Consider the following 15,070-nt stretch of genomic DNA (forward strand, 5'->3'; position numbering starts at 1 on the left):
ATATTCTGCTCCTTTCTTCTCCATCTAGATTATAGGTCATGACATAGGATAGGACTAGCCAGTTACGTTAATCACAGTGGGCACAGTGATGGTTCAGGAATGGTCATTTGACTCAAATGGGACTATAAGAATCCTATCCAACGTCAGTGAACACTGAACTCCAAGCTGTAAAAGCCACTTTCTGTCATAAAGGCATAAGAATTTGTTTTTCCTCTGGATAAAGCTAATTAGCTAACATAGATGGTCACCTCAATTACCAGGAAAATTCACGGTGAACTGTGTGACAGATGGTGCTATCAAGTCCTCTGACCTGAGGATTACTTACTGTTTACCTTGAAAACATGTATGTAATGGGTTGTACCTGCTTGACTTTATAAAAGGGGCAGCTTTCTTTCTGTCTTTGTGATCTCTTAGTAGGTTGCCTGTGATGTGTATCACACTCTGGTTTAATACCCATACAGTAATAAAACTGTATTCTTTCTCTACTAAAAAAAAAAAAAAAAAAAGAATCCTATCCAAGACATTGCCAAAACTCTTGGGAGAAACATTCTCTTGCTCCAGGATTTGTAAACTATAAGGCTGATATTCTTCACTTTAGTTAGGAGAGGATAGGTTTATGTCATGGCAACAAAAATCCCCCAAATCACTGGATAAACATATCAAAGATTTATTTCTGTATTTATCTTGCACACCAAGTCCACTGTAGTTGCAAGCAGCTCTCCATGTGGTGACTCAAGTATCCAGTTGGATTAAACATTCCGTCTCAGAGCGGCACCATCCAGGACTTACGGCCTCTTTTGTCAATGTTGCAGGTAAAACAATACTGGGAAGGTTTGAACATGAGCTTCCATTGGGTCAGCCTGGTAGTGATACATATCACCTCCTCTTTCAGCACACCGTCCAGAAATAGTGACAGAACCTGCCTAGCTGGAAGAAGAATGTCGGTGAGTCTTACCACCTCTGCCAGCGCTTCTGACTTTTTGTAACCATCCCATATCTATGTAGAGGCAGAGAGACAAGGAAGCCAAGCATCACCTAGTGAAGTCCAGGGTTGTAGATTAAAATTTCTGATGAAAACAGTTGAAGCTGGGACCCAGCTAGGTTGAAGTCTGGTCATACTCTGGCTCTCACACAGCATCCAAATAGGCAAAAGCCATGCTTATGTGTTTGTGTGTGTGCATTTGTGTCCTGTACACACTAAGCATAGAACATTGACATGTACCCTATGGCAGAAAAGCCATGAAAAAAGGAAAAGAAAAAAGAAAAGAATGAGAAACACTTTAAAAAATTGTCATGGAATTCATGCTGCTGCTGTAGAAACTTATCTACTTGTAGCTTTCTGTTCTCGCCACGTGGGTGAATGAACAAGGCAGGCAACAGGAAAAGTAGACCTTTATAGTTAATTAGAAACTAGGAAAGCAAAGCCAGACTTACCCTTTAATTAAACTTACAAATCTTCTAGGGAAACAATTTGGCTGTGGTTCATTGAGGTGTACGATAAGCCGTCAAGAGGAATTTTATCAATAAGCTGCTTTCTAGCTTTGAAACCAACTTATAGAGTGAGTCTATGTAGAGTCAATTGTAAAAGGAGTTTCTAGTCTGTAAACTCTAATGATAACAACGATTGGCTTTTACTGAGTACCTACTATATTCCAGGCACTGTGCTTTACTTAAATTATATCTGTAAACATTTATAATAACCCAATGAGTTTGATAATGTTATTATACAAATCAGAATATGGAGGCATAAAGAGGTTATATAATTTGTAGAAGACTGATGAGAAATTCTGACTTTGCTAATACAAATTAAGAATTTATAAGTAAAACTAAATTATACCTAAGTATTTATATTTCAGAAGTCTCACTTAATGTTTATCATGTGTTATGCAGGGCACCTGAAAAGATACTTTTGAAAAAGACTATGCTTGAGTTTTTAAATGAAGAGTTCTAATTTTTTGAAATAAGAAAGGCAATGAGTGGAAACTGCTAATTTCTTCCCCAGATCCAACCTAGTGATGAAGTCTCATAATATATCCTAATAGTGAGCAAAATACCAAAATATGAAATAAGTAATTCTGCCTGCTAAACCCTGCAAACCTAAGAGACAATGCTAAGGCTTCACCAGTATTAAGCTCACACGGATAGAATTTCCTTGGCCTGAGGTTAAACATAAGGTCTTTTGTGTTTAATAGCCTGAATTTGAAATCTGGCCTGCCCATCGATTAGCTACAAGATCTTTGGCAAATTAGTTAACAATTTAAACCTCAGTTTTCTTACCTGTAAGATAGAAATTGTAGTAATACTAATAGTATCTCTCCTTTGGGCTTATCATAATAATGAGATAAAATGATCTATGTAAAAAGACTTATCAACCCGCCTGGTATACTATAGGAGTTTACAAAATATGGATTATCCTTGTCATGCATGTCATCACCATCATTGTCATCATCAGAATTGTCATTATTAGCCATCACCTCTTTTTCAGTTAAGCACACTGACGTAACTAACTTGGGTCGACGATCATCTTTTTGATGATGATCTTTAACTTCTGGAGGTTGCCTGAATTCGAATTCATTTTGTTGTTGGCTTTGCGTTATGTGTTTCTTTTTTTCCTTCAATTTTATAATTAGGGACTGAAAAAACAGTGATTCAAAGTTAGGACACTTATGCTGATAGGATGTAATTGCAATTGAACAGGTAGGAGTTAGTGCTTTTTGAGATGCAAGGACAGGATGATTGGAACATGTGGTTCAGAGTTTGGTCAGTGTGTTGAGTAAAGCAACAAAAAATACAAAAAATGTGAGGGGCAAAAGTTTGTGTTATTTTCTGTAAACAGAAAGGCATTTAATGTTGTTTACAGGTATGCTTGAAATTTCAACTTTATTCAACTGCAAATCTACTTACTTGTTTGGAGTAAAGAAGTCAGTAGGCAATTAAACACAGGAAGGAAACAAAAAGTAAAACATGGGCATGATAAAGGAGACCAAACAGCAGTGAATTTCCAGGCATAAAACTCACCTAGATACCAATGAGTTATTTCTCTGGAGATATTCTGTGCTGAGAAGTTGTAACAGCATCCTTCCCTTCATCTATTCGTGAGGTCAAATTAGGTTTCTTCTACCATTTCCCTTTCTTCCTTCCCTCTTTCCCTCCATCACTGAGCAGGAACCAATGACAGTGCTGGGGGCACATATATGAATATGAATGATGCAGGTCCTCTTTGCCTGTTGGTCATGAATAATCGTATAGTGAAGAACACAAAGTCGGCAATTACAATTTCAATGAATCTCTCATGGGGCAAGGCAGTGAGCACATAGGAGAGTTACCATATCCAAACTTGGATGTATGGGTTAGGTTTTCTGGAGGAAACAACTTCTGCGCCAAAACTTACAGAATGAGAAATTAGTTATGTTGTGTGTGAAAGTGAGGAAAAGGAGATTTTTAAAGAAGAGCACATAGCGTGTATGGAAACAGGAGATCCTAGATGTATGCTGGGATCTTGACATCATCGTTATGGCGAGAGCATGGAGGGTTGGTTGGAGATAGATCAAGGTTAGAGAGGTAGGGCAAGCATTGATAGGTCTTAAGTGTTGCTGTCACGATCACACTTAAATTCTAGGAAGATCACCTTAGCTATAGTATGGAAAATGAATTTGAAGAATGCGGAGCAAGTTTAGCAATAGCAGGAAATAAAGAAGCTTTTGTAGTAATTCAAGTAAGTGATATGGTGGCCCAAACAAGGACAATAGAAATAGGGAAAAGAAATGTATCTGGAGTCAAGAAATGATAAGACTGTAAAATCAGTGGAACTTAAGTGGTTTTTTTGGTGGGGGGAGGGGTCATTTTTGATTAAGAAGAATAAGACTTTAAGGATGCAGTCCAGATTACCGGCTTGAGGAAACAGGTGAACCTATTTATGGAGACCAGGAACCCTGGAGGAGGCATACATTCATGAAGAGAAAAGTAGAACTTTGAGGATCTCCCATAAGGATGAGATAGAGGAGGTCACAAAAGAGACCGAGAAGGAACCGCCAAAGAGGCAGGAGCTAAAGCAGAAGAACATGTTGTCACAGCTTCCAGGAAAGAGGGTATTTGAGGAAAGAGGATTCTATGTGGGTGCGCACATTGGGAGTGAGGGTTATAAGACATTTGCTTGTTGAGGAGCAAACAGAAGATGAGCGAGCAGGGTGAATGAGTACAGATGTCCCTTTTCTCTCTAAGTGGTATGTAACAAACAAGAGGCGCCTACCACAGGGCTGTAGTCAGAGTAGGGGGTCTGTTCTTGCCAACATGACTCAGTTAGGGAGAGAAACTAAACACTCTTGGAAGGAAAGGTAAATGGGGATTGTGCAAACCTAGGATCAAAGTTCCTATTATTAATAACGAACACCTATGTACCCAATGAGTGAGAGAGAGAGAAAGAGGAAGGGAGGAGGGAGAACAAGTCAAGACTGAGAAGCACAGTTATGAATTTCCATGAAAATATTCTTCTCAGCCACATGGCTGACCGCTCTGCTGACACAGTGGCATGTTTTTCCCAGTGGGAAAATAATGTCACCTGATCTGTTGCTTTAGGAGCTCAGCATCAGGATTGGCTGAAACCACTTGGACGGTTAAGGAAAGCCAGACAAAGATGCTCCAGAGAAGTCTGTTCTTGTTTCAAAAGCATACAATTGACTAATAATAACAATAGAAATAATAATAATACTCCTATTCCCATTAATAAATTTTAATGCTACTATTTATTAAGGGCATTACTGTAGTCAGACTCTGTGCTAAGGGTTTTACTTGCATTAGTGCTTAATGCTTACAACCGCGCAACGAAGTGGTTATTATTATTAGCCTAGTTTTAGAGATGAGAGGATGAGAAACTGAGATATTAGCGAACTTGCCTGAGCCCACACGTCTGTTATGCAGTAAAATGAGGACTTGAATCCAGTCCATTCTGCCTTTTCACTTTGACATCCTGGTGGGAGAAACTTGATTATTATAATGGGAGGGGGGAAGAGGAGGGTGGGGCGAAATGGGAGATTAGGACTGACATATATACACTACCATGTGTGAAATAGATAGCTAGCGGGAACCTTCTATAAAGCATAGGAAGCTCAACTCAGTGCTCTGTGATGACCTGGATGGGTGGGATGGGGGTGGTGGTGGGAGGGAGGTCCAAGAGGGAGGGGATATATTTATACATATAGTTGATTCACTTCATTGTACAGCAGAAGCTAACACAACATTGTAAAGCAATTATACTCCAATAATAAAAAAAAAGCACTATGAGACAACTCAAACTTATATAACAAGTATTATGCTAAACGCTTTATTGTCATCATTGCTTTTATTTATTTTTTATTTTTATTTTTTTTGTCTTGGTGAGGGCCATCTTTCTTTTTTTTTAACATTTTTATTAGAGTATAATTGCTTTACAATGGTGTGTCAGTTTCTGCTGTATAACAAAGTGAATCAGTTATACATATACATATGTCCCCATATCTCTTCCCTCTTGCATCTCCCTCCCTCCCACCCTCCCTATCCCACCCCTTAGGTGGTCACAAAGCACCCAGCTGATCTCCCTGTGCTATGCGGCTGCTTCCCACTAGCTATCTATTTTACGTTTGGTAGTGTATATATGTCCATGCCACTCTCTCACTTTGTCCCAGCTTACCCTTCCCCTCCCCGTATCCTCAAGTCCATTCTCTAGTAGGTCTGCATCTTTATTCCCGTCTTGCCCCTAGGTTCTTCTGACCATTTTCTTTTTTTTTTTTTAGATTCCACATATATGTATTAGCATACGGTATTTGTTTTTCTCTTTCTGACTTACTTCACTCTGTATGACAGTCTCGAGGTCCACCCACCTTACTACAAATAACTCAGTTTCTTTCCTTTTTATGGCTGAGTAATATTCCATTGTATATATGTGCCACATCTTCTTTATCCATTCGTCTGTTGATGGACACTTAGGTTGCTTCCATGTCCTGGCTATTGTAGATAGAGCTGCGATGAACATTTTGGTATATAACTCTTTTTGAATTATGGTTTTCTCAGGGTATATGCCCAGTAGTGGGATTGCTGGGTCATATGGTAGTTCTATTTGTAGTTTTTTAAGGAACCTCCATACTGTTCTCCACAGTGGCTGTATCAATTTACATTCCCACCAACAGTGCAAGAGGGTTCCCTTTTCTGTACACCCTCTGCAGCATTTATTGTTTCTGGATTTTTTGATGATGGCCATTCTGACTGGTGTGAGATGATATCTCATTGTACTTTTGATTTGCATTTCTCTAATGATTAATGATGTTGAGCATTCTTTCATGTGTTTGTTGGCAATCTGTATATCTTCTTTGGCATCATTGCTTTTAATCCCCACAACCACTGCATGAGGCAGACTCTATTGTGTGCCTTTTATAAAACTAGACTCAGGTCAGGAAACTGTCTTATGTTATCAAGTTACTGCATTGCAGAGCTAGGACTTTATCCAAGTTGTTTTACCTGCGATCCTGTGCACTGAAAGATCTCCGTGTTACTTATTACCCTGGGATACATAGGAGTCAAGGATGCGTGGGTCCTGAATTGGACAGAGGCAGAGTGAGTAGTAATAAAAAATGGATTTTGCCTCCATTTTGCTTCTCTGGAAGGTGACACACATTTGGTGCATTGTTTACCTGCTTAAAAGAAATAAAGTGTGGCCACAACTCATCTGAAAACCTACAGTGTGCTAAGCGTATTGCTATACTTTTTAAGAGAGATGAGTCAGAGAACTCCTGGTGGAAGTGGGGCCATTATACTTTTAGAAAATGATTCAGAACAATTTTCCAGCTGAGGATGTTGTGGAATAAACTTAGCATCCAGCCAAGAGGCTGCCAAACGGTGTCTGGCTCAGGGTTTGATCTTAGAAAGTGAATGTCTGTCTGGATTGGCAGTTGGGACCAAGGAAAGGCTTGAGACATCCTTTCAAGATTATTTTCCTTCACTGAGTTTTGAAGAAGGGCACCACTCTCTTGATCCTGGATCAGGATGTGTTTCCATCATGAAAAACGTATCTGTCTAGTCCTTACCACTAAAGAAAAAGAAAGGGAAGCTAAAATTCCTCTAAAATCCCTACAGCTTGCTGAGAGCTACTAGAGCCAGGGATGAAATGCTTTTTATCTCAAAGCTGAAGCCAGGGGAGAGAAAGCTAAAAAAAAAAAAAATCACCTTACAATTTATACCAAATAATAAATGTGCAGGGGATTCTGTTAGGAATGCACATTAGAAATTTCATTACCTTTTTATCTGGGAGTTCTATGGATATAGCCGATAGATATTTGGTGGGTTTTTTCCTCTATAAAATGATAGCAGTGGCTTCCTGTACCCATTTCTGCTATATCTACCACCTCCACACCATTCACAGGAGGCAAAAACATAGGCATTCAACGTGAATTTAGGCTGACATTTTCCTTGAACTTCACACACACACACACACACACACACACACACACACACACACACCAGGTAAAAGTGGAAAAATATAAGCAAAAATAACTTTAAGGACATTTTTGTCACACTTTCTCTTCACTTATTTTCTATAATTCGAATAAAATTTATTAAGCATATTCTTTTCATCAGGCACTCACCGGGTGCTACGGGTGATAAAATGATGAATAAGTTATGGCACTTAAACTCAAGGAGTTCATAATTTATTGAGGCTGACTGTGGAGTATACACTTTACCATAGTACAGAGTAGACTGTGCTAGTTTTTATTTTAATAAAAATACAAACAACATGCTTACAGGGGCACAGAGGAGGAATAAATATAATTTGAATGGATTAGCTGGTTGCATTAAGCATTTTGACCCCATGTTTCTAACCACTTATTAGTTGTGTAACTTCGAATAAGTCTTTGACTACTCTAAACCTTGATTTCCTTGTAAATTGGAGATAAGAGAATGGTTTTCTGGAAGATGATCTGAGGAACAAGCACTCAGTTAATATTAGGTGTTCGCTTATGAAGCGGGGCTGGGGAAGGTATTTCAGGGTGGTGACATTTTAGTTGACCTTTGAAAAAGGGTAGTGTTTTTAATAGGGAGGCAGGTGTGGGAAAGATTTCCCAGCTGAGGGTACAGCATGAGGAGAATGCCAGTTGTGATCAGCTGCAGGTGAACTCAAAGGCGGTGCCGTCTCTTATTTCCCCTGCCCTGTCTGGCATTTCTCACTATTAGGATCACCCCTTTGGATTTGTGCAAAGGAACTACTTCCAATGACCAGAATCAAAACTGACATCTAATGTCTAAATGTGTGGGAGGTCTAACACTCACTTTTTTTTCTTATTGTTGTTTCTTTAAACTTTATTTTATTTTTTTCTAATTTTTATTGGAGTATAAGGTTTTTCTGTTGTTGTTTTGCTTTGTTTTGTTTTTGGTAGAGCCGCGAGGCATGTGGGATCTTAATTCCCCGACCAGGGATAGAACCCAGGCCCCCTGCAGTGGAAGCATGGAGTCTTATCCACTGGACCACAAGGGAAGTCCCCTGGAGCAGCAGTCCCCAACGTTTTTGGCACCAGGGACCGGTTTCATGGAAGACAATTATTCCATGGACCGCAGGGGAGGGGAGGGGCATGCTTCAGGCGGTAATGCGAGCGATGGAGAGCAGCAGATGAAGCTTTGCTCACTGGCCTGCCACTCACCTCCTGTTGTGAGGCCCGGTTCCCAACAGGCTGCAGACTGGTAGTGGTCCACGGCCCACGTGTTGGGGACCCCCACCCTGGAGTATAGTTGATTTATAACTTTGTGTTAGTTTCAGGTGTACAGCAAAGTGAATCAGTTATACATATACCCACTGTTTTTTAGATTCTTTTCCCATATAGGCTATTACAGAGTATTGAGTAGAGTTCCCTGTGCTCTACAGTAGGTCCTTATTAGTTACCTATTCTATATATAGTAGTGTGTATATGTCAATCCCAATCTCCCAATTTTTCCCTCCCTTCCCTTACCCCCTGGTAGCCATAAGTTTGTTTTCTACATTTGTAACTCTATTTCTGTTGTGTAGATAAGTTCATTTGTACCTTTTGTTTTTAGATTTCACATGTAAGCAATACCATATGATATTTGTCTTTCTGTGTCTGACTTACTTCACTCAGTATGACAATCTCTAGGTTCATCCATGTTGCTGCAAATGGCATTATTTTGTTCTTTTTTATGGCTGAGTAATATTCCATTGTATATATGTACCACATCTTCTTTATCCATTCCTCTGTTAATGGACATTTAGGTTGCTTCCATGTCTTGGCTATAGTAAATAGCGCTGCAATGAACACTGGGGTGCATGTATCTTTTTGAATTATTGTTTTCTCTGGATATATGCACAGGAGTGGGATTGCTGGATCATATGGTAGCTCTATTTTTAGTTTTATAGGGAACCTCCATACTGTTCTCCATTTTCTCCACACCCTCTCCAGCATTTATTGTTTGTAGATTTTCTGACTGGTGTGAGGTGATACCTCATTGTAGTTTGGATTTGCATTTCTCTAATAATTAGTGATGTGAGCATCTTTTCTTGTGCTTTTTAGCCATCTGTATGTCTTCTTTGGAGGAATGTCTATTTGATCTTCCACCCATTTTTTGATTGGGTTGTTTATTTTTTTGATATTGAGTTGCATGAGGTCTTTGTATGTTTTGGAGATTAATCCCTTGTCGGTTGCTTTGTTTGCAAATATTTTCTCCCATTCTGAGGGTTATCTTTTCATTTTGTTTATGGTTTCCCTTGCTGTACAAAAGCTTTTAAGTTTCATTAGGTCCCATTTGTTTATTTTTGGTTTTGCTGTCATTACTCTAGGAGGTGGGTCAGAAAAGATCTTGCTGTGATTTATGTCAAGGAGTGTTCTGTCTATGTTTTCCTCTAAGAGTTTTATAGTATCCAGCCTTACATTTAGGTCTTTAGCCCATTTTGAGTTTATTTTTGTGTATGGTGTTAGGGAGTGTTCTAATTTCATTTTTTTACATGTAGTTGTTCAGTTTTCCCAGCACCACTTACTGAAGGGACTCTCTTTTCTCCATTGTATATCCTTGCCTCCTTTGTCATAGATTAGGTGACCATAGGTGCGTGGGTTTATCTCTGGGCTTTCTATCCTGATCCATTAATATATATTTCTGTTTTTGTGCCAGTACCATACTGCTTGATGACTGTAGCTTCACAGTATAATCTGAAGTCAGGAAGCCTGATTCCTCCAGCTCCATTCTTCTTTCTCAAGATTGCTTTGGCTATTTGTGGTCTTTTGTCTTTCCATACAAATTGTAAAATTTTTTGTTCTAATTCTGTGAAAAAGGCCATTGGTAATTTGATAGGGATTTCATTGAATCTGTAGATTGCTTTGGGTAGTATAGTCATTTTCACAATATTGATTCTTCTAATCCAAGAACATGGTATATCTCCCTATCTGTTTATGTCATCTTTGATTTCTTTCATCAGTATTTTATAGTTTTCTGAGTATAGGTCTTTTGCTTCCCTAGGTAGGTTTATTCCTAGGTATTTTATTCTTTTTGAGGAGATGGTGAATGGGATTGTTTCCTTGATTTCAGTTTTGAATTCATTAGTAGCCATTAACTGAATCATTTTATCGATCTAACTAACTACAGTCTTAGGAAGGCAAGTTTGAGGCCAAGTGGAAGCTTCAGGACAGATAAGTTTGGTTGGAGTTCAACTGGTGAGAAAGCACAGGGGTGTGGGAAGTGCCCAGAGGGGCCCCTGGGCAGTATAAGGCCACTACAAACCTGGTGGACTTGGTAGAAGGGCCAGCAGTAAGTGACCTACCTTCACATTGTCCTAAAGGCAGCCTCTGGCCATGTTTATCAGCCTTGTCCAGGTGGAAGTGGAGAGAAAAGAGGAGGGTGGGTTGGGGAGAGTTGGTGCTGAAGGCCACGTCGTTGGTTGCTTCCCACTCAGGGCTAATCCCACCTTAGCCACAACCATAAATAACTCTCATTGACTTTGAGTTGAATTTCTCTTAGTCTGATGTTGAAAATCATCCCCAAGGTGACTAATAACCATGTTTTCATCTCATTGTCTACTATTTCATAACAAGAGCTTTCCAATCCAGCTGTGGTTATCTAATTGTGCCCTTTGGCTTAGCTTGGAAAGTAGAATCCCTGTCCTCATTCACTGACAAGCTGAATCATCCTTACTTTCCTCCAGGGCTGTGCTTCATTAAGACTCTTTCTTCCCCTTGTAACCCCATGTCTTGACATCTGAACTCAATGTCCCTGTCACTTGCTGGGTTTGAGGATACAGTGCCTAATGGAGGATATTACTTTTCCTCCATATTACTTACTTTTCCATTCAATGGCTAATACAATTATGACTATACCATGGGGGTGGTATCCATGAAGTTTGAAAATTAAAGGAGAAAGGACACACACGTAAAATGTTGAAAGACATTCTCTCAAGACATTGAAAATTGGTTGCCAGTAATAAATATTGTTCCTTCAGACTGTAAGCACACAGGGTGTGTCTACACAGAATTTGATTTTTTCTCATAACACAGAACAGTGTTCTACTCATTTAAACAAGGCCAGAGCAATGAGAACCATCTTACTTTTCTGTTAAACTTGTCCTTATTTGCTGCTTATCTTTATATTGTAACGAAAGGGTATAAATGTGAGCTTTGAAAATACCTTGAAATTTAAGAAATAAACCCTCCCCCACATCCTTAACAGTGAACCCCTGGTGGCCCTGTTTTGCCTTATGTGACCCCTTTCCTTTGGCTGTGATTAATTGCCCATGAGAGGCTGGGAGCACCTTATGCCAATGTTGGCCAATCACATTCTCTCCTCCAGAAATTTGGAGGTCCAGAGAGTCTAGTAGAGCTCTTTGCTGGAACTGAGGTAATGACAGCTCAATGATCACACACTGGATCAGTGCAAATGAGGCTGCAGAGATGGTGAGATAACTGACCCAGAAAGAGGAAAAGAAGATCATGTAAGAGAACCTATGAATCCATAAAGGGAAGCTTTCAAAGTTCCTGAGAGCTTCCTAGTCCTTTGTGACTCACAGATTAATGTCTTGCTTTTAAGTTCCATGGAACTTGATTTTAACTTGATTCTTTATTTCAATAATTACTTACTGAGCATCTGCTGTGTCCTAGGTACTATTCTAGACACTGTGGATGCAGCTGTGAAACAAATTAATGAAAATCCCTGCCCTTCTGAAGTTTATATTGCAAATGTGGGAAATGCAAAATAAACAAGGTAAAAGGTTAAAATCTACAGGGTGGTAGATAATGATAAATTCTAAGAGAAAATTAAGTGTGGTAGGAAGTGTCATGGGTGGAGGTTCGATTTTGGTTAGGTGCCTAGTTAAGGCCTCAGTGAGAAGGTGATATTGGAGTGACGTGAAGGGAATGAGCTTCAAGCTAGGACAAGTTCAGGAGCCCACCTTCAAGGCTGGGATGGAGTAAAGGAGGAAGTAGGGTGAATAGGTGATGAGATCAGAGAGATGGATGGTATGCTAGATGATGTGCAATTTTATAATCATAATAAACTCTCCTATTTTAATCTGAAAGTATTAGAAAGGGATTGGATCATTTTGAGCAAAGGAATGACATGAACTGTTTAAGTTTTAACAGGGTTGCTTGTTCTAAAGAAGCCAGTATTTTCCATTTCTTTGATTAGGTTAACATGAGATTGTGCTTTCTACTTAGAGTACATCAAAAATTCTTAACTGAGACACCCTTTATATGGTTTTGAACCAAAAGCAAATCACTGGTAAGGAGAGCTTGCCTCCATATCTTTGACAGACTTTTTCTTTTTTAATTGGTGTGTTGCAGCGTAGTTTGCCTTGTGCCCCTGGCTGTGCCCAGCAGCACAGACTTTCGGTCCTGGGATTTGAAAGAGATTGAGGAGCAAATGGGAAATACCGTACCTGCAGTCACCCTCAAAGTCCACTGGGCTCACAGGAAAAGATTATGTAGGAAGGAAATCCATGTAAAGATCGGCAAACCTTTTGGCAGAACTAAACTCCAACATGTAGCCATAAAATTGCATTATAGAGCACCAGGTAAGTCACAAGAAAAAAATACAGTTGACCCTTGAACAACATGGGGGTTAGGGGTGTCTACTCTCTGCCCAGTCAAAAACCTAGGTGTAACTTCACAGTTGGTCTTTGGTATCCGAGGTTCCTCCCTAACCTCAGTTCTGCATCCCTGGATTCAGCCAGTTGCCGACTGTGTAGTTCTGTGACACTCATTTTTTGAAAGAAATCCACGGATAAATGGACCTGTGCAGTTCAAACCCATGTTGTTCAAGGGTCAACTGTATATCTTGCTAGGGAAAGATCACAATTTACTTATGGAAACTCATACCTTCAATTATCTATTAAAAACAAATTCCAGAGTCAAATTTAAATATCTCTGCGGAGTAATAACTCATTTTAGGTTGGATAAGATTTTAAACTGGGTAAATCTTTTTTTTTTTTTTTTTTTCAGTATGCGGGCCTCTCACTGTTGTGGCCTGTCCCGTTGCCGAGCAACAGGCTCCAGATGCGCAGGCTCAGCGGCCACGGCTCATGGGCACAGCCGCTCCGTGCCATGTGGGATCTTCCCGGACCGGGGCACGAACCCGTGTCCCCTGCATTGGCAGGCGGACTCTCAACCACTGCGCCACCAGGGAAGCCCTGGGTAAATCTTTAATATCATAAATTTGGAATATTGCGAAGGGATTAACTGCGAGAACAAAATATTCTGTCTTTTCTTAACAAATTCCTTTGAAGCACCAATGCATGAACACAAATAACTTATCCATACAACTCTAACTCATTGACTTTGGGATTAGAAGGCTGAAATAACCTCCCTATAAAAAGATATGATAGCTTTTTTGAAATTATGAATAATTAGTAAAGTGTGACATGCATGTTAAATTGGAAGTGGTTCAGGGAGCATCACATGATTTTGCTTTACAGACAGAAAACCAAGTGAATATTGCAGGAAGGTAGCTGGGGAGAAGAGAGGCTGCTGTGACTCTAGTTGCTTTATTATTTTATCCGATTTGATGCCTGCTTCTTTTCTTCTCACCTGGGACCCTCCTTTGTGATGTGTGCAATTTTAAAGAAAACTGAAGGGTAAAATGAATCAAACGAGGCTTTTGCTCCCAGTACCCCGATCTCCTCCAACTGAGAAGTCACAAAGGGAACTTAGTCTTATTAAAGGGCAGTGGGTCAGACCACAGAATCCACAAAGCTGCTCTTAAGGCTCAGTGTTCTTGCTGGGTATCAATACCATTGAAACCAAATAACTGTGCAGCATATCTGTTGCCAGAAAAATGTAGTAAATTGGTTTGCTGGGATGTAGAAAGCTTAAAGCATCCAAATAGAGACAGTGCTATTGTCAGAAGCAGGTCTCTTTGCCCTTTTTATCATCTTCACCTTCTACTTTGTTTAATCTTTTCTTCCCATGAGTTTTACTACCCCAAACTGAGCCAGCATATGGGATGTTTAAAATTTATACCATTTCTTTAAAGCCGTGCTTAAGTAGTGACCTGGCTCTAGAGCATAGTTTGTCAACCATGGCACAATTGATATTTTGGGCAGCATCATTATTTGCTGTCAGGGCTGTTCTGCACATGTAGGATGGTTAATAGCAACCCTGAGCTCTACGCAGTAGATACCGGTAGCATCCTTGAGCTGTGATAACCAAACATCTCTCCAGATATTGCTAAATGTCTCCAGGTAGGGGAAAACCACCCAGGGTAAAGAATTTTGGAGGTTGAAACTGGTGGAACCAACAATGCCCTCTGCAAGACAGCTCAAGCTAGCCACTGCTTCAGAGCTTTTCTTCAGCAACAGAAGAGGAAACATAAAATAACTTGCCCAATATCCCAGGCTGAGAGAAACTCAATTAGTGTAGAAAGTTGAAATTGACATGATGGGCATATCTGCTTGGGAAGCATGTGGTTTAGAAGTTAAGACCTGATGTGCCAGACTCTCAATCCTTAGTATGGAATGGGGGGCCTTGACCTAAAAGTCTGGAGTCTGGTTTGTCTGTTCCTCTGATTCATTGGGTGACTTGCAAAAATGTCTCAGAGTTGTCTGTGTCAGTGTCTGTAA

The sequence above is a fragment of the Monodon monoceros genome, unplaced genomic scaffold (genome assembly GCF_005190385.1).
Source record: "Monodon monoceros isolate NGI ecotype Baffin Bay Population unplaced genomic scaffold, NGI_Narwhal_1 Super_Scaffold_4, whole genome shotgun sequence".
Taxonomy (NCBI): domain Eukaryota; kingdom Metazoa; phylum Chordata; class Mammalia; order Artiodactyla; family Monodontidae; genus Monodon; species Monodon monoceros.